Source organism: Phyllobates terribilis, unplaced genomic scaffold (assembly GCF_046119375.1).
Source record: "Phyllobates terribilis strain yellow unplaced genomic scaffold, ASM4611937v1 Scaffold_2__4_contigs__length_985480577, whole genome shotgun sequence".
Taxonomy (NCBI): domain Eukaryota; kingdom Metazoa; phylum Chordata; class Amphibia; order Anura; family Dendrobatidae; genus Phyllobates; species Phyllobates terribilis.
Genome location: NW_027362762.1, coordinates 193,184,971 through 193,205,253, shown reverse-complemented (window position 1 = coordinate 193,205,253; position 20,283 = coordinate 193,184,971). Strand labels below are relative to the sequence as shown.

Genomic DNA, 20,283 nt, shown 5'->3' with positions numbered 1-20,283 from the left:
GCGGCGCCAAAACCACCGTCAGTATCATTATACTGCCCCATAAATATCTCCTATGCTGTGCCCCTGAATAAATAATTGTCCCTCACTGTGCTTCCTGCCCAAAATATCCCCCCATACTGCCCCTCTCTATAATATCACCCACACTGCCCCTCTCCACAATATACCTCCTCACAGCCCCTCTCCATAATAAACCCCCACACTGCCCTTCTCCATATCTCCCCCTCAATACCTCTTTGCATATTGTCCCCACTGACCCTCGCTATACTATGCACCCTTTCACAATCCACCAATTGACCCATAATGTCTTCCATTGCCCCTTTATGTGCCCCGGCAGTAAACCCAACCCATCTTTCCCCCTTCATCTAAAATGAAAGCACATTTAATCTTCGGCTCTTCCTTTGAGTGCTTAGCAGTACCCATCTCCTCTGCCTGTGCGGCCCCGATGCCGACAGCAGTGTTATGTCGTCAGCATCATGCTGACCTCATCATACCGCTGCACGTCGGGGCGGGGGCTGACGAGTGCTCTTCTGTCCCAGTCCCTGCAAAAAAACTGACCAGCACCTCCATATAGTGCGAACACGTGCAAGCTGCAATGACTGCACAACATACAAAAAAGAACACAGCAGAATTCTGTAAGGGCCAAGATATATGCAAACTCTGAATACATGAGATCTAAACTGCATGGTTGCTAAATAAAATGCACTTACGAAAAATGAATGTTCTTAGCGCATAAATTGGCCAATTCATGTATGCCCATCAACCACGGCAAGATAACCTCCCTCTGATGGGTACCTATCCTACTCAACATGACTCTCTCGGGCTATAAGCCTACAATTTAAATGGGCAGGTAGGGACCAGAACTAATTAAAAGCACCCTTGGGTTGATGGCAGGAGTGCAGAGTCAGGGTGCACTCCTCCCATCAGCTCAAAGGTGCTTTTAATTATTGCTGGCTCCAACCTGACCATTTAAATTGTAGGCTTATAGCCTGAGAGAGGCATGTTGAGTAGGATAGGTACCCATCAGAGGGAGGTCATCTTGCCGTGGTTGATGGGCATACATGAATTGGCCAATTTATGCGTTAAGGACCTTCACTTTTTTTGTAACTGCATTTTATTTAGTAACAATGTAAGTTCCACGAGGTGACTATCACTTAATTTGTTATTTTTTAACGTGCCAAGCCACTGGGAAAAGACAACCCTTTTAACGATTCCCCGCAAAAAGCTGGCTCCTAAGTTCATCAGTCCATTCCAAATAAATGAGTAAATCAACTGGGTCACTATCCATTTGATAGGGCAGCATGGTGGCTCAGTGGTTATCATTGTTGGGTCCTGGGTTCAAATCCCACCAAGGACATCTGCAAGTTTGTGAGTGCAATGATTAAGGACATGTATCCGAAACGCGTCTGCCAGACCTTTTAACTGTACATGTGGTGGTAGGTGGGGAGTGTTAGTGGATTTTATTATTTGAATAAATCTTTGGAATTTTTACCAGACCTGCCTGCTGCTGGAATTCCTCATCTCTACATAGTTTGTATGTTCTCCCATGTTTGTGTGGGTTTCTAAGGGGTAACATTTCTCCTTGTGGAGAGCGACATGTTAAGCATGTCACGGTGAGATTTTTAAAGCCGCAATGCTCCTCTGGGAAATATGCAAATTGTCTCTTCAGAGAGGAAGATGACCAGAACTCTAGTGCCACCTACAGGAAGTAGCAATCCTAAAAGTCAATAGTGACCCTTTAACGAGCCTTATCACATGACTTAGGATAAAAGCCAGAACCTCAATTTGCAGACACTGTGTTTCGGGGTACTGCCCCTCGTCAGTGCAAAGCGTGAGTTCTGGTTTGGCTGAGTGAGAGGTGTCAGACCGGTATCCAAGGGGTAACATTTCTCCTTGCAGGAGGGAGGGAACCGCCACAGCACTAACTTCCTCTTCATGTTCAATTTGTCCGAAGACGGAGACAGTGATGCCAGCGCTGATTGGGCACCGGGGTCACATGTCACAACAACAGCATGGGAGTCCCAGGACCGCGAGTGCTGACACTGCGGGAATGATGCCGACACGGGAGGGGAGTAGTTTATCGGCCGAACATTTAGTCAAGAAGTAGTGGACAACCCCTTTAAGGAACGTGCTCCTCAGACCTGTGGGGGGCATCAGCAGACCTGCTCCACTATTTACAGCCATGCCTGTCTCCCCTTCCCACAATGATAGCTCTGCCTCACGTCCCCTACACTACACATTCTAGGCGTTGTAGTGCTGTACTGGCCACACTGTAAGGCGTCCATCCACACTGGGGCTCCATACAACTGATGGAGAGAAACAAGATGGCGGCCAGGATTTACAGTGCGCCGTAATTAGCGCTCTGAGGGTGTACGCGCCGGTGACGTATGGAAACAATTGACTAGCAACTACACTCTGATTGGCCGGGAGTTCTGCTACGTCACGCGCTCAGGAATGAGTTAAAGGTTCTCCCTTCGCTCAGGACACCTCCAGGTTTAGTTCTCCGCCCCTTTTCACATCCTTCCTTCTGATTTGTTGATGATTAGTTGGTCCTTGCCCACTCTGCAGAATTCTGCCCTGTGATTGGGTAATGTCAGCCATTAGTCACAAGACGGACGGGCGTGACTTGGCTGTGGGTTGCGTAGCAGCAGAGCTGCGAGACCGGTGGTGGCGTCAGCTTCTGTCAGGGGCCAAGGGAGAGACGGAGCGTCCGGGCACCGGAGATTCCCTGCCCCGGGGGAGGCGGCGTCCGCTCCGTTGGGGTTGGGGCTAGTCACGGTGAGTTCGTCTGAAGTGTTCAGGATACTCGGGCTGCGGCCCCGGGAGGAAGTCAGTGTCCGGGCAGGTGGGAACTCTAAGCATGTTATGTGCGGAGCGGGGAGGCCAGGCTGTGCGCTGCCTGCAGGGGGAGGCCGGGGGAACTTTCCTGTGTGACACTTTCTCCTGTGTGCGTCCTTACATTATGGCGGTAGAAGTTAATGCTGGCTGTGGGCAGGTATGTCCTAATGTGTAACCAGCTTCTAGGGGCCAGTGTCCGTGTGTGTGGGGGGGGCAGTGTCCGTGTGTGTGGGGGGCCAGTGTCCGTGTGTGTGTGGGGGGCCAGTGTCCGTGTGTGTGTGTGGGGGGGCCAGTGTCCGTGTGTGTGTGTGGGGGGGCCAGTGTCCGTGTGTGTGTGTGGGGGGGCCAGTGTCCGTGTGTGTGTGTGGGGGGGCCAGTGTCCGTGTGTGTGTGTGTGTGTGTGTGTGTGTGTGTGTGTGTGTGGGGGGCCAGTGTCCGTGTGTGTGTGTGGGGGGGCCAGTGTGTGTGTGGGGGGGGGGCCAGTGTGTGTGTGGGGGGGGGCCAGTGTCCGTGTGTGTGTGGGGGGGGGCCAGTGTCCGTGTGTGTGTGGGGGGGGGCCAGTGTCCGTGTGTGTGTGTGGGGGGGGGCCAGTGTCCGTGTGTGTGTGTGGGGGGGGGCCAGTGTCCGTGTGTGTGTGTGGGGGGGGGCCAGTGTCCGTGTGTGTGGGGGGGGGCCAGTGTGTGTGTGGGGGGGGCCAGTGTCTGTGTGTGTGTGTGGGGGGGGCCAGTGTCTGTGTGTGTGTGGGGGGGGGCCAGTGTCTGTGTGTGTGTGTGGGGGGGGGGGCCAGTGTCTGTGTGTGTGTGGGGGGGGCCAGTGTCTGTGTGTGTGTGGGGGGGGGGCCAGTGTGTGTGTGGGGGGGGGGCCAGTGTCTGTGTGTGTGGGGGGGGGGCCAGTGTCTGTGTGTGTGGGGTGGGGCCAGTGTCTGTGTGTGTGGGGGGGGGCAGTGTCTGTGTGTGTGTGTGGGGGGGGCCAGTGTCTGTGTGTGTGGGGGGGGCCAGTGTCTGTGTGTGTGGGGGGGGGGCCAGTGTCTGTGTGTGTGGGGGGGGGGCCAGTGTCTGTGTGTGTGGGGGGGGGCCAGTGTCTGTGTGTGTGGGGGGGGCCAGTGTCTGTGTGTGTGGGGGGGGCCTGTGTGTGTGTGGGGGGGGCCTGTGTGTGTGGGGGGGGGGGCCTGTGTGTGTGGGGGGGGGGGCCTGTGTGTGTGTGGGGGGGGCCTGTGTGTGTGGGGGGGGGGGCCAGTGTCTGTGTGTGTGGGGGGGGGGCCAGTGTCTGTGTGTGTGGGGGGGGGGGCCAGTGTCTGTGTGTGTGGGGGGGGGGGGCCAGTGTCTGTGTGTGTGGGGGGGGGGCCAGTGTCTGTGTGTGGGGGGCCAGTGTCTGTGTGTGTGTGGGGGGGGGCCAGTGTCTGTGTGTGTGTGGGGGGGGGCCAGTGTCTGTGTGTGTGTGTGGGGGGGGGCCAGTGTCTGTGTGTGTGTGTGGGGGGGCCAGTGTCTGTGTGTGTGTGTGGGGGGGGCAGTGTCTGTGTGTGTGTGGGGGGGGGCCAGTGTCCGTGTGTGTGTGTGGGGGGGGGGGGCCAGTGTGTGTGTGGGGGGCCAGTGTCCGTCCGTGTGTGTGGGGGGGGGCCAGTGTCCGTCCGTGTGTGTGTGGGGGGGCCAGTGTCCGTCCGTGTGTGTGGGGGGGGGCCAGTGTCCGTCCGTGTGTGTGTGGGGGGGCAGTGTCCGTCTGTGTGTGTGTGGGGGGGCAGTGTCCGTCTGTGTGTGTGTGTGTGGGGGGGGGGGCAGTGTCCGTCCGTGTGTGTGTGTGGGGGGGGGCAGTGTCCGTCCGTGTGTGTGGGGGGGGGGCAGTGTGTGTGTGGGGCCAGTGCCCGTCCGTGTGGGGGGGGGGGGGACCAGTGTCTATGTGTGTGGGGGGGCAGTGTCCGTCTGTGTGTGTGTGTGGGGGGGCAGTGTCCGTCCGTGTGTGTGTGGGGGGGGGGGACAGTGTCCGTCCGTGTGTGTGGGGGGGGGGGCAGTGTCCGTCCGTGTGTGTGTGTGGGGGGGGCAGTGTCTGTGTGTGGGGGGGGGGCAGTGTCTGTGTGTGGGGGGGGGGCAGTGTCTGTGTGTGGGGGGGGGGCAGTGTGTGTGTGTGGGGGGGGGGCCAGTGTCTGTGTGTGTGTGTGGGGGGGGGGCAGTGTGTGTGTGTGTGTGGGGGGGGGGGGGGCAGTGTCTGTGTGTGGGGGGGGGGGCAGTGTGTGTGTGTGTGTGGGGGGGGGGGCAGTGTGTGTGTGTGGGGGGGCAGTGTCCGTGTGTGTGTGTGTGGGGGGGGGGGGGCAGTGTCCGTGTGTGTGTGTCCGTCCGTGTGTGTGGTGGGGGGGGCAGTGTCCGTGTGTGTGTGTGGGGGGGCAGTGTCTGTCCGTGTGTGTGTGGGGGGGGCAGTGTCTGTCCGTGTGTGTGGGGGGGGGCAGTGTCTGTCCGTGTGTGTGTGGGGGGGGCAGTGTCTGTCCGTGTGTGTGGGGGGGGCAGTGTCTGTCCGTGTGTGTGGGGGGGGGCAGTGTCTGTCCGTGTGTGTGTGGGGGGGCAGTGTCTGTCCGTGTGTGTGGGGGGGGGGCAGTGTCTGTCCGTGTGTGTGGGGGGGGCAGTGTCTGTCCGTGTGTGTGGGGGGGGGCAGTGTCTGTCCGTGTGTGTGGGGGGGGGGCAGTGTCTGTCCGTGTGTGTGGGGGGGGGCAGTGTCTGTCCGTGTGTGTGGGGGGGGGCAGTGTCTGTCCGTGTGTGTGGGGGGGGGCAGTGTCTGTCCGTGTGTGTGGGGGGGGGCAGTGTCTGTCCGTGTGTGTGGGGGGGGGCAGTGTCTGTCCGTGTGTGTGGGGGGGGGCAGTGTCTGTCCGTGTGTGTGGGGGGGGGCAGTGTCTGTCCGTGTGTGTGGGGGGGGGCAGTGTCTGTCCGTGTGTGTGGGGGGGGGCAGTGTCTGTCCGTGTGTGTGGGGGGGGGCAGTGTCTGTCCGTGTGTGTGGGGGGGGGCAGTGTCTGTCCGTGTGTGTGGGGGGGGGCAGTGTCTGTCCGTGTGTGTGGGGGGGGGGGCAGTGTCTGTCCGTGTGTGTGGGGGGGGGGGCAGTGTCTGTCCGTGTGTGTGGGGGGGGGCAGTGTCTGTCCGTGTGTGTGGGGGGGGGCAGTGTCTGTCCGTGTGTGTGGGGGGGGGCAGTGTCTGTCCGTGTGTGTGGGGGGGGGGCAGTGTCTGTCCGTGTGTGTGGGGGGGGGCAGTGTCTGTCCGTGTGTGTGGGGGGGGGCAGTGTCTGTCCGTGTGTGTGGGGGGGGGCAGTGTCTGTCCGTGTGTGTGTGGGGGGGCAGTGTCTGTCCGTGTGTGTGGGGGGGGGCAGTGTCTGTCCGTGTGTGTGGGGGGGGCAGTGTCTGTCCGTGTGTGTGGGGGGGGGCAGTGTCTGTCCGTGTGTGTGGGGGGGGCAGTGTCTGTCCGTGTGTGTGGGGGGGGGCAGTGTCTGTCCGTGTGTGTGGGGGGGGGCAGTGTCTGTCCGTGTGTGTGGGGGGGGCAGTGTCTGTCCGTGTGTGTGGGGGGGGGCAGTGTCTGTCCGTGTGTGTGGGGGGGGGCAGTGTCTGTCCGTGTGTGTGGGGGGGGGCAGTGTCTGTCCGTGTGTGTGGGGGGGGGCAGTGTCCGTCCGTGTGTGTGGGGGGGGGCAGTGTCCGTCCGTGTGTGTGGGGGGGGGCAGTGTCCGTCCGTGTGTGTGGGGGGGGGCAGTGTCCGTCCGTGTGTGTGGGGGGGGGCAGTGTCCGTCCGTGTGTGTGGGGGGGGGCAGTGTCCGTCCGTGTGTGTGGGGGGGGGCAGTGTCCGTCCGTGTGTGTGGGGGGGGGCAGTGTCCGTCCGTGTGTGTGGGGGGGGGCAGTGTCCGTCCGTGTGTGTGGGGGGGGGCAGTGTCCGTCCGTGTGTGGGGGGGGGGCAGTGTCCGTCCGTGTGTGTGGGGGGGGGCAGTGTCCGTCCGTGTGTGTGGGGGGGGGGCAGTGTCCGTCCGTGTGTGTGGGGGGGGGCAGTGTCCGTCCGTGTGTGTGGGGGGGGGCAGCGTCCGTCCGTGTGGGGGGGGGGGGGGGGGCAGCGTCCGTCCGTGTGTGTGTGTGGGGGGGGGCAGCGTCCGTCCGTGTGTGTGTGGGGGGGGGGCAGTGTCCGTGTGTGTGTGGGGGGGGCCAGTGTCCGTCCGTGTGTGTGTGTGTGGGGGGGGGCAGTGTCCGTCCGTGTGTGTGGGGGGGGGCAGTGTCCGTGTCCGTGTGGGGGTGGCCAGTGTCCGTCTGTGTGTGTGTGGGGTGGGGGGGGGGCAGTGTCCGTCCGTGGGGGTGGGGGGGGCAGTGTCCGTGTGTGGGGGGGGCCAGTGTCCGTCCGTGTGTGTGTGTGGGGGGGCCAGTGTCCGTCCGTGTGTGGGGGGGGGCCAGTGTCCGTCCGTGTGGGGGGGGGGGGGGCAGTGTCCGTCCGTGTGTGGGGGGGGGGGGGGCAGTGTCCGTGTCCGTGTGTGTGTGTGTGTGTGTGGGGCCAGTGTCTGTGTGTGGGGTGGGGGGCAGTGTCTGTGTGTGTGGGGGGGCAGTGTCTGTGTGTGTCTGTGTGTGTGTGTGTGGGGGGGCAGTGTCTGTGTGTGTGTGTGTGGGGGGGGGCAGTGTCTGTGTGTGTGTGGGGGGGGGGCAGTGTCTGTGTCTGTGTGTGGGGGGGGGGCAGTGTCTGTGTCTGTGTGTGGGGGGGGGCAGTGTCTGTGTCTGTGTGTGGGGGGGGCAGTGTCTGTGTGTGGGGGGGCAGTGTCCGTCCGTGTTTGTGTGGGGGGGGCAGTGTCCGTCCGTGTTTGTGTGGGGGGGGCAGTGTCCGTCCGTGTTTGTGGGGGGGGGGGCCAGTGCCCGTCCGTGTGTCTGTGTGTGGGGGGGGGGGCCGTGTCTGTGTGTGTGTGGGGGGGGGGCCAGTGTCTGTGTGTGTGTGTGGGGGGGGGGCCAGTGTCTGTGTGTGTGTGTGGGGGGGGGGGGGCCAGTGTCTGTGTGTGTGTGGGGGGGGGGGGGGCCAGTGTCTGTGTGTGTGTGTGGGGGGGGCCAGTGTGTGTGTGGGGGGGGCCAGTGTCTGTGTGTGTGTGTGGGGGGGGCCAGTGTCTGTGTGTGTGTGTGGGGGGGGGCCAGTGTCTGTGTGTGTGTGTGTGGGGGGGGGCCAGTGTCTGTGTGTGTGTGTGGGGGGGGGGGCCAGTGTCTGTGTGTGTGTGTGGGGGGGGGGCCAGTGTCTGTGTGTGTGTGTGGGGGGGGGGGCCAGTGTCTGTGTGTGTGTGGGGGGGGGGGCCAGTGTCTGTGTGTGTGTGTGGGGGGGGGGCCAGTGTCTGTGTGTGTGTGTGGGGGGGGGGGCCAGTGTCTGTGTGTGTGTGGGGGGGGGGCCAGTGTCTGTGTGTGTGTGGGGGGGGGGCCAGTGTCTGTGTGTGTGTGGGGGGGGGCCAGTGTCTGTGTGTGTGTGGGGGGGGGCCAGTGTCTGTGTGTGTGTGGGGGGGGGCCAGTGTCTGTGTGTGTGGGGTGGGGCCAGTGTCTGTGTGTGTGTGGGGGGGGGGGGGCCAGTGTCTGTGTGTGTGGGGGGGGGGCCAGTGTCTGTGTGTGTGGGGGGGGGGCCAGTGTCTGTGTGTGGGGGGGGCCTGTGTGTGTGTGGGGGGGGCCTGTGTGTGGGGGGGGGGGCCTGTGTGTGTGTGGGGGGGGGGCCAGTGTCTGTGTGTGTGGGGGGGGGGGCCTGTGTGTGTGTGGGGGGGGGCCAGTGTCTGTGTGTGTGGGGGGGGGGGCCAGTGTCTGTGTGTGTGGGGGGGGGGGCCAGTGTCTGTGTGTGTGGGGGGGGGGGCCAGTGTCTGTGTGTGTGTGTGGGGGGCCAGTGTCTGTGTGTGTGTGGGGGGGGGCCAGTGTGTGTGTGGGGGGGGGCCAGTGTCTGTGTGTGTGTGTGTGTGGGGGGGGGCCAGTGTCTGTGTGTGTGTGTGGGGGGGGGCCTGTGTGTGGGGGGGGGCCAGTGTGTGTGTGTGTGGGGGGGGGCCAGTGTCTGTGTGTGTGTGTGGGGGGGGCCAGTGTCTGTGTGTGTGTGTGTGGGGGGGGCAGTGTCTGTGTGTGTGGGGGGGGGCCAGTGTCCGTGTGTGTGTGTGTGGGGGGGGGGGCCAGTGTGTGTGTGGGGGGCCAGTGTCCGTCCGTGTGTGTGGGGGGGGGCCAGTGTCCGTCCGTGTGTGTGGGGGGGGGCCAGTGTCCGTCCGTGTGTGTGGGGGGGGCCAGTGTCCGTCCGTGTGTGTGGGGGGGGGGGGGGCAGTGTCCGTCCGTGTGTGTGTGGGGGGGGGCAGTGTGTGTGTGGGGCCAGTGCCCGTCCGTGTGGGGGGGGGGGACCAGTGTCTATGTGTGTGGGGGGGCAGTGTCCGTCTGTGTGTGTGTGTGTGGGGGGGGGGGGGCAGTGTCCGTCCGTGTGTGTGTGTGGGGGGGGGCAGTGTCCGTCCGTGTGTGTGGGGGGGGGGCAGTGTGTGTGTGGGGCCAGTGCCCGTCCGTGTGGGGGGGGGGGGGACCAGTGTCTATGTGTGTGGGGGGGCAGTGTCCGTCTGTGTGTGTGTGTGGGGGGGCAGTGTCCGTCCGTGTGTGTGGGGGGGGGGGACAGTGTCCGTCCGTGTGTGTGGGGGGGGGGCAGTGTCCGTCCGTGTGTGTGTGTGGGGGGGCAGTGTGTGTGTGTGGGGGGGGGGGCAGTGTGTGTGTGTGGGGGGGGGGCAGTGTGTGTGTGTGGGGGGGGGGCAGTGTGTGTGTGTGTGTGTGGGGGGGGGGGCAGTGTGTGTGTGTGTGTGGGGGGGGGGGGCAGTGTGTGTGTGTGTGTGTGTGTGTGGGGGGGGGGGCAGTGTGTGTGTGTGGGGGGGCAGTGTCCGTGTGTGTGTGTGTGTGTGTGGGGGGGGGGGCAGTGTCCGTGTGTGTGTGTCCGTCCGTGTGTGTGGTGGGGGGGGCAGTGTCCGTGTGTGTGTGTGGGGGGGCAGTGTCCGTGTGTGTGTCTCCGGTGGGTGTGGGGGGGGGGGGGGGGCAGCGTGTGTCCCCGGTGTGCGCAGTGTCCACATCACGTAGTCGACATCTCGTCTGTATTCCCATGACTCGTATACTATATTGCCGCCATCGGTCCTGTTGTGCACACATACATGTGAGTAACCTATGTACAGATAACCATAATCCATGCGCAGTAATAAACCTGTTATCAATAGAAACCATGACCCAACGTTGGATCCATTATGCGTTTGATACCAGTTGTGCCCAATGTCCATGTGCCAAGGCGTCTGTCCTTACTGTAATAAGACAATGTGGTGTAGAGGATCTGGTGCAGACGTGCGCAGTAATAAACCTGTTATCAATAGAAACCATGACCCAACGTTGGATCCATTATGCGTTTGATACCAGTTGTGCCCAATGTCCATGTGCCAAGGTGTCTGTCCTTACTGTAATAAGACAATGTGGTGTAGAGGATCTGGTGCAGACGTGCTATTCCCAACATTGAGAAGTAATCTGTAGTGACCAATGGACTATTTTCTTGCGACAATGTCCCAGAGTGAAGGAGTGCAAGTGCCGATGAAATGTCGTTTTATCGGAATATGTAGCTGTATCTATCGTCATATCATATATTCCAATAAAACTGCCCATCTTCATCATCGGTACTGCTACTCCTTTGCTCTGGGGATTCGCCGCAAGAAAATAGTCCATTGTTCACTATGTATTGCTACTATTCCAGAGGTCGGAATTGGACGTCTCCGTCTGGTGGGCTGTGCTGGCTCAAAACCTTTTTGCTGTTTTTGAGTGGTAGTTATGCTCATAGGATGCACAACTCACAAAGGCGAGAGTTTCCTCGTTGATGTGCTGCTCTTGGCACCGTTCTCCCAGAGTGTTGAATTATTGCACACTTCCAACCCTGTTTTCTGTATGGATGAGTGATAACTTGCTGACCGGTTTGGGCTTACCTGTTGGAATCCCTACTGATCCCCAGAATGGGTTTCTGGAATATTCCGTCGCGATGGCAAGCTGTGATTGGTACAGGAAGCCTAGCTCTGCTATCCAATAGGCAATGCATGGAGTGGAGGTGTAAAATATCAAGGTCTTTACTCACAATTTTACATGAGTAAAACTGTAAACTGATTCTAAAAAAAGCAACTTTACAGTTTACTTGTTTTATTAAAAATCATATCTGTTACAAATCGAGGATTTTTTTTTTTGTTTATTGCATTTTTGGTTTGGACTGCAGTGGTGAATGGTTTAGAAAAGGAGTGCAGCACTTACACTGTATATAGAAAAGAGCTTGTATCGTGTAAGTATTTGGCCCCCTTGAACTTTTCTACCTTTTGCCACATTTCTGGCTTCAGACATAATGATATAAAATTCTAATTTTTGGGGAGAATTAACAACAAGTGGGACACAATCATGAAGTGTAACAACATTTATTGGATATTTTAAACTTTTTTAACAAATTTAAAAAAAAAAAACAGTAATAGTGTCTCCCTGTCTGTTCAGTCACAAATATATCTGTTTAAAAGATTCTGGTGTAGGCCAGAGAAATAGAACTGTGGTTTTCCTCTTCCACGGTTCTAGTCTCCTTTTTTATTACCCTTTTTCCATTGATAGTGCAGGTGTAAGCTATTTTACTTCATTTACAATGTGCAAGGGACGTGGAACTGGACGTTCTGGTGATGGTGCGTGTAGAGGATGGGCTGTGGCCAAGGTGAAAATGTGCCACAACCAACAGCCACATCTTCTCGCTCCCACTTCTTGACCGAATTACTAGGGAAGCACACTACAACACCAGTATTGCGAACTGATTAGTGTGAACAGGTTATTAATTGGATAGCAGATAATACTTCCAGTTACCTGGGCACCACCACCTCCGGTCTGTCTTCCACACGGTCAAGTTTTAGTAGCCGTGAGTCTCGACCGCATACTCCTCCTCACCCTGATGCTCCTTCCTCCCACCATGCCGAGTGTCATCAGACAGCAAGTGATCCCACACTTGGACACTCTGAAGAGCTGTTCACTGGTCCATTTCCATATTTGTGCCCCTATCCTGCTCCGCTTGAAGTGGTGGAAGAGTAGATCCCATGTAGCGATGCACAAATATTTGAACTGCCACAAGAGGTGGACGATGACCAGACACAATTGCCAGGAAGTGAGGAGGAGGATCGTGGTGCACAAGTGGAAGAGGAGGAGGAGGTGGTGGATGATCTAGTAACTGACCCAACGTGGCAGGAGGACACGCAGAGCGAGGCTAGCAGCACACAGGGGGAGGGAGGCAGAGTACCCCAACAGGCAGGAAGAAACAGTGTGGTGGCCGCAGACAGAAGGCGGGCAACAGTTCCCCATAACACCAACACGAGGGACGTTGCCAGTACAATCGGTAGGTCTTCCAGAGTCTGGAATTTTTTTAAAGACTGTGCTGATAACCCCAAAAAGGCCATTTGTACCACCTGCCATGCTAGCATCAGCAGGGGTGACAAAACTACCAGCCTGACCACCACCAGCATGATCAGGCACATGGCAGCAAAGCACCCGACTTTGTGGGGCGAACCCCAGGGTCCACTACCAGTGTCAGCGGGTGTCACCACTACTACTTCCGCTGTTGTGCGTGCAAGGCAATCCCCTGTCCATACTGCATGCAAAGATGCCTCTCAGTCTTCACTTGTTATGGCAGTTTCTCAAGAAACGGCATCAACGTCCACGTCCCACCGCAGCGTTCAATTGTCCATATCCCAGACCTTTGAACAAAAGCGCTAATTCACAGCCAACGCCCCACAGGCCACAGTCCTAAATTCGCACATTTCACGACTGCTTGCGTTGGAAATGCTGCCTTTTAGGCTGGTGGAGACGGAATCCTTCCGCAACTTTATGGCGATGGCCATCCCTCGGTACTCGGTCCCCAGCCGACACTATTTTGCCCGGTGTGCCATCCCTGCACTACACAAGCATGCTTCCCAAAACATCTGCTGTGCCCTCAACAACGCCGTTACTGGGAGAGTCCACCTGACAATGGACAAGTGCTTGTGGCCAGGGACGGTACATCTCCCTGACGGCACACTGGGTAAACATAGTGGAAGCCGGGACCCAGTCTGACCTTGGGACGGAACACATCCTCCCCACACCGAGGATTGCGGGCCCTATGTCAGTTAGAGTTGCCCCCACAGTGTACAGCTCCTCCTCATGTTCAGCCTCCATCTCAGATGTCACCACATCAGTTACAAGCTGGAAGCACTGCAGTACTGCCTCAGCCAAGCGGCAACAGGCTGTGCTGAAACTCATAAGCTTAGATGATAAACCTCACACTGCTTGTGAGTTGTGGACTGCTGTGAAAGAGCAGGCAGATCTGTGGCTGAGACCGCTGAACCTATATCCAGGCATGGTCGTGTGTGACAATGGCCGTAACCTGGTGGTGGCTCTGAGGCGAGATCACACACGTTCCATGCCTGGCTCATGTGCTTAACCTCGTGGTTCAGCGTTTTCTTAAGTCTTACCCCGAGTTGCCAGATCTGCTCGTGAAAGTACGCCGCCTGTCAGCTCATTTTCGCAAGTCTGCTACAGCTTCCGCCGCCCTTGCTGTGTTGCAGCAGCGTTTGCAGCTTCCGTCACACCGACTGGTGTGTGATGTCCCCACACGTTGGAACTCTACCCTCCACATGTTGCAAAGGATTTGTGAGCAGAAGAGAGCAGTTGTGGAGTACCAACTGCAACAAGGCCTTCGATATTCAGGTCCGACTCCACACATAAGACATCAGGAGTGGACCTGGATGTCTGACATATGTACCATCCTGACAAACTTTGAGGAGTCCACCAAGATGGTGAGTGGCGATGACGCCATCATTAGCGTCAGCATCCCACTTGTCTGTCTTTTGCAACGCTCTCTGCAGAGAATTAAAGTGGAGGCATTGCAGCAAGAGTATGATGAGATGGATCAAGAACCCGTAATGGGCGATTACACATAGCCCAGCCTCATCTCATCCCAACGTGCATTGGGGGACAATGAGGGAGAGGAGGAGGAGGAACAGGAGCTGGTATCATGTGCTGTAGACGGTGGTAGTACCTGTACAACTGTCATACAGGCGGTTCAGCGTGGGTGGCCCGAGGACAGGGAGGAAGAGGAGAGCATGGTCAGTCGTCATCTTGGTGAGGACACTGAAGTCTTGCCCGTTACCAGTCTGGCATGCATGGCTGACTTTGTTACGCTGCCTTAACTGTGACCCTCGCGTTGTCATAATGTTGGGTGACAGTCATTACTGGTTGGTGACACTTTTAGACCCCCGCTACAAGTAGAACTTTCACTCTTATTCCTGAGGTGGAGAGGTCTACAAAAATGGGGCAGTACCAGAAGGCCCTTGCTGCAGAACTGTTAAAAAAAAATTCCCATCTGAACACGCTAGCGGCAGAGGTCACAGTTCGTTGACCAACCAAAGCGTACAGGCGCGAGAGACGCAACTCCAATCCAGCAGAGGCAGGGGAACACTGTCAACATTCTGGGACAGTTTTCTGAGACCCGCCCAGCTTACAGGCCCTGAGGAGCGGGGTACTCTCACAAGGAGTGGAAAGTTTCAAAAGATGGTGAGGGAGTACCTTGCCGACCGTACCAGCGTCCTCCGTGATTCCTCTGTGCCTTTTAATTATTGGGTATCCAAGCTGGACACTTGGAATGAACTCGCTCTGTACGCCTTGGAAGTCCTGGCCTGCCCTGCCGCTAGTGTGTTATTGGAGCGTGTTTTTAGTGCTGCTGGGGGAATTATAACTGATAAGTGTACTAGCCTGTCAACTGACAATGCTGACCCTTATCAAAATGAACAAGGGCTGGATTGGGCCAGACTTCTCATCACCACCAAATGACAGCAGAGCAACATAAAGTCAAATCCACTGTTATTTCGGGAGGTGTATTCCCATGCACCACTTCACACCCACACATGGGTATATGCTTCCTCAATTTGTCTTTTTTTTGCTCTTCTCCTTATCCTCAGCCTCCACCACCACTATACCACCAGGCTGACCGTGGTCCGTGTTGCCAGCATTGCAAGTTCCTCCGTCCTAATTTTTGGCAGCTTTTGCTTGGAAGGCATAGGCAAAGACTATGGGAGACCCACTCCCCAATAATGGGAATAATGTTTTTAATATGCTGTACTGCATGGCTCTTGTAAGGGGCATGAAAACCGTCTTGTTAAGCTACTGCGACCTCCACCACTTTTTCAAGGGGCATTGATATTATCTTTTTATTCCACTGCGACCTCCACCATTCTTCCAACGGGCATTGCATTTCCTCCTAATTTTAGTCAGCTTTTGCTTTTCAATGCATAGGCGATCACGAAGGGAGACCCACTCCCCAATAATGGGTAGAAGGTTTTTAGTATGCTGTAATCCACATCTGTTTCAAGGAGCATTGCAGTTCCTCAGGCCTAGCCGCTACTACATACATGCGCTTGCATTATTATTATTTTATAAAGCGCCATTGATTCCATGGTGCTGTACATAAGGGGTTACATACAAAATAAGAATCACTACAGTAAACGGACTAACAAAGATAGACTGGTACGGAGGGAAGAGGACTCTGCCTTTGCGGGCTTACATTCTACGGGATCCAAGAAAACAAAGCAGACGCTAACTTCTATCATCATCGTCATGCTCCTCACCTTGGCACTCTTAACTCCCCTGATGGAGAAGCCAGGGCCCACCGGAGGAGTCTGGTTCTCTAGTGGGCTCGTCCAATGCTGCCCTAAAGCAGGCCGGGCTAAGAAAAGTGTGGGGGAACTTCCAAGGAGAAATGGGGACGGCTGGGGACAGAGCGTGAACACCCGGCCTCCGGGCGGCTGGGGACTGAGTATGGATACCTCGCTGCCAAAGCAGCCATGAGGTAGGGGCCAGCTTCGGCCTCCTCCAAACTAAAAGGCCCCATTTCAAGTGCAAGCTAGCAGTATGGTATTGCAGCCTGGGGGTGGGTGGGTGGGTGGCAGGCTGTATACTTGCGCTTGCATTGCAAGGAATGGGGGAGGTACAATTGAACACTGCCCTGGGACAAGGACTTGCACTGGGATAGTTGCAAGTCTGCATCTTCTGATGCGGCAAGGATCACTTCTGATGGGCACACTTTTAGGCAGTGACCTGGGTGTCAGAGATGCTTCCAGGGGTCTTCCCCATGCTGTTCCCATGTCTTTTCAGCACTGTATGCATGTATCACACCGCACATGGCCAGATAAGATTGTAAAATGTTAAAATGACATTTCCCAGTGAATGCATTTGTCACGGTTGAAAGCAATACAAAAGTGCAAAAACGCATAAAAAAATGCTACTTGTGAACATAGCCCATGGTGTGGAGGAGTATTTTTTGTTATTTATTTTACCTTGTACACAAGTCTTTACCCTGGAAAGAAGTTGCTGAAAATATTTCACAGGAAAACCGTTTTAGTTTCGTTTTTGAACATTTTATTGTGAGCCCGTAAAAGTAGCTTAATACCTCTGACCACGTTGTTTACAGCAGTGACCTGGGGGGCAGAAATGCTTCCTGGGGTGATGCCCATGCTGTCCCCATGTTTTTTGTGCAATGTCACTATCGTTTTGGGCACTTTTTAGGCTTTCTACAGACTGCCAGGGGTGCCGCCGCAAAAATGCTCGGGTCTCCCTTAGACTAACATTGGGCTCGTTGCTCGGGTCGAGCACCCGAGTATCACGGTGAGCACGGCCCGAGCTTCGAGCACCCGAGCATTTTAGTGCTCACTCAACACTAGTAATGATAAATAGAATCCACCTGTGTGTAATCAAGTCTCCGTATAAATGCACCTGCTCTGTGATAGTCTCAGGGTTCTGTTTCAAGTGCAGAGAGCATCATGAAGACCAAGGAACACACCAGGCAGGTCCGAGATACTGTTGTGGCGAAGTTTAAAGCCGGATTTGGATACAAAAAGATTTCCCAAGTTTTAAATATCTCAAGGAGCACTGTGCAAGCGATCATATTGAAATGGAAGGAGTATCAGACCACTGCAAATCTACCAAGACCCGGCCGTCCCTCTAAACTTTCATCTCGAACAAGGAGAAGACTGATCAGAGATGCAGCCAAAAGGCCCATGATCACTCTGGATGAACTGCAGAGATCTACAGCTGAGGTGGGAGTCTGTCCATAGGAGAGCAATCAGTCGTACACTGCACAAATCTGGCCTTTATGGAAGAGTGGCAAGAAGAAAGCAATTTCTCAAAGATACCCATAAAAAGTCTCATTTGAAGTTTGCCACAAGCCACCTGGGAAACGCACCAAATGTGGATTAAGGTGCTCTGATCAGATGAATCCAAAATCAAACTGTTTGGCGTAAAAGCAACACAGCTCATCACCCTCAAAACACCATCCCCACTGTCAAACGTGGTGGCAGCATCATGGTTTGGGCCTGCTTTTCTTCAGCAGGAGCAGAGACGGGGACGATGGTTAAAATTGATGGGAAGATGGACTGAGCCAAATACAGGACCATTCTGGAAGAAAACGTGTTGGAGTCTGCTAAAGACCTGAGACTGGCATGGAGATTATCTTCCAACAAGACAATGATCTCAAGCATAAAGCAAAATCTACAATGGAATGGTTCAAAAATAAACGTATCCAAGTGTTAGAATAGCCAAGTCAAAGTCCAGACCTGAATCCAATCGAGAATCTGTGGAAAGAGCTGAAAACTGCTGATCACAGACGTCCTCCATCCAACCTCACTGAGCTCGAGCTGTTTTGCAAGGAAGAATGGGCAAGAATTTCAGCCTCTCAATGTGCATAACTGATAGACATACCCCAAGCGACTTGCAGCTGTAATCACAGCAAAACGTGGCGCTACGAAATATTAACTCAAGGGGGCCGAATAATATTGCACGCTCCACTTTTCAGTTTTTAATTTGTTAAAGTTTAAAATATCCAATAAATTTCATTCCACTTCACGATTGTGTCCCACTTGTTGATTCTTCCCCAAAAAATTAGAATTTTATCTTTATTTGAAGCCAGAAATGTGGCAAAAGGTAGAAAAGTTCAAGTTGGCCAAATACTTTCACGATGCACTGTATCTTGTAACTGCTGCTCAACAGCTTCATAGTAAACATCCCAAAGGCTGGAACTGCTTTAGACTGGATTCAGAAGGCTGTTTCATTGTCTGTATATGGACCAAATTGTCTGGACCAACCGCAGATCTCCTATTCTAAACTTACAACCTTATATACAGACATGAGGCTGCAAGTTTGGGTCAGGAGATCCACAAACAGTCCAGGCATTGCATTCTATATATGGCCATCTGAGCTTGACCTATAGCTAATAAAGCAAGCCTTCTATGTCAGCGTGACCAGTGAGGTCCATGTTGTAGATGGGACATCACCGTTGTTGCTCTGTAAACAAAGGCCTAGAGAAGCGGCAGTGGCTGCAGTACGTAAGTAATGAAGCTTTGTTCCTTTTAAAGCAGTTCCAGCTTGTAGGCCTTAACTTTTGTTTGTGGGAAAACCCATTTATTATTATTCCAAGATCTATTGATTAAAATTAAGTTCCACAATTGGATGGGTTTAAATAAAATGTTCCTGTGCTGAGATAATCTTATACATGTCCCCCTGCTGTGTCTGACTGTACAGGGACATGGTCTGATCATACCTCTGCTCCTGGGCAGGGGAGGAAGAAAGAGTATACAGATGGACAGCATGGGATTGCAAATTAATCTATCTGTATACTCTTTTTTTTTTTCTTCCTCCCCTGCCCAGGAGCTGTGGTATGATCAGACCATGTTCTGTACGGTCAGACATGGCCATTACACAGTACACAGCAGGGGCACATGTATAAGAATATCTCAGCACAGGGATGTGTTTAAATAAAATGTCCAATTGTGGAAGTTATTATTATTATTCCAAGATCTATTGATTAAAATGAACTTTTGTTTGTGGTAAATCCCCTTTAAGTTTCATAAAAAAATGGAAGGGCTATATTTCAGTTAAACATAAACTCATTGACAAGGATAATTTACTATTGCTGTGCCCCACCCCAGTAATCCTGGAAACAGAGCTCTGGATCCCGTGTCCTTGACCCCTGCTCAATTTGATAAGTTGTTGTGCGCATAATCTGCAACATTTTAAATTCCATCCACTACCCACGGCACTTAAGGGTATGTGCACACGATGCAGAAATGAAGCAGAAAATTTCTGCATCATTTCTGCATCTCCCTGGCAGAAAAAACGCATGCAGATTGTGCATGAGTTTTTCCTGCGGATTACATGCGTTTCCGCATGTGGATTGACAAGCGCTTTCCAGGCGATTTTAGCATCACCTGGAAAGCGCTTGACAACTAGGTCACACTATATAAATCCATACAAACAGCATGGATTTATATAGTGTGACCCGAGAGAGTGTATATACTTACCTCCAATGGCCCGCACTGTCCTGCTCACTTCGTTCTCCCGGCTGCCGGCAACTTTGAATTGAAAGACCTGCCGACGTCAGCGTCACGTGACCCGTCACATGACTCTGACGTCAGCGCAGGTCCTACAACTCACTGCAAGTGCCGGGAACCAAGCAGGAGCGCAGCGCGGGCCGACAGAAGGTAAGAATACATTTATTTTTTATTTTATTCTTGTTTTACAGCTTTTTTAATGGCACCTGGGTGTGTGGATGAGACTCTCCTCTCCTCCACACCCGGGTACCATCCGCACATTAGAACGCGCCAATAACGCAAGTACAAATGCAGTCTTGCGGAATTGGCGCGTTCTAATGCAAGTCAATGGCGGCGAAAACGCCGCGTTTACGCAAAATTAATTGACATGCTGTGGATTTTTGAGCGCAGCGTTTACGCTGCGGAAAAATCCGCATCCTGTGCACAGCACATGCGGATTTCTATTGGGGAACATTGCTGCCCTTCTACCATGCGTTTTTAATGCGTTTCCACGGCGTTTACGCAACTGCAAAAACGCCGCGGAAACGCATTAAATACGCATCATGTGAACTCAGCCTAAGTGTGCATATGTAGCATTTAGCCAAAGGGTTGGGGCCACACTGCCTGACAAATGTATTTCAGTTTATGCTAAAAGTGTCTTAAACTATAGCTTTATATTTCTGGTTCACTCAGAATGCAGTGTACTGAATTTATGAAGAGGCTTTCCCTAGGTTGCTTTTTATTAAGATTGGTATAAGGTATGCCGGTCTTAATGTCCCCATAGTGAGTATTGCACAAATATACTATGCTGCAGTGCTAAAAATAAACTTAAGGCAAGTTCCCACGAAGAGTTTTTGGAGGGTTTTTGATGCTGCGTATTTTTGTGGCACCAAAAACACAGCGTCTTAGGCTATGTGCACACGTTGAGTACTTGGTGCAGAAATTTCTGCAACGTTTCTGCATCTCTTGGCAGGAAAACGCAGCCTTGTGTTTTTTGCCTGCATTTTTCAGTGCATTCAGTGGGTGAAAACTGCATGCAAAAACTCAGAGAATTGACATGCTGCAGATTATTTTCTGCACCAAATCAGCAAGTCAAAAATA

At 54.8% G+C, this 20,283-nt stretch overlaps 1 protein-coding gene across 1 annotated transcript in view; it reads left to right on the top strand.

The window, feature by feature from the left end:
• Positions 1-2,589: 2,589 nt before the first annotated feature.
• Positions 2,590-20,283, top strand: part of RNF41 (ring finger protein 41) — a 62,986-nt gene continuing 45,292 nt past the window's right edge. The window contains exon 1 of the mRNA XM_073663739.1: positions 2,590-2,775. The gene's annotated coding sequence lies outside the window, so the exon portion shown is untranslated. The remainder of the gene's footprint in view (positions 2,776-20,283) is intronic.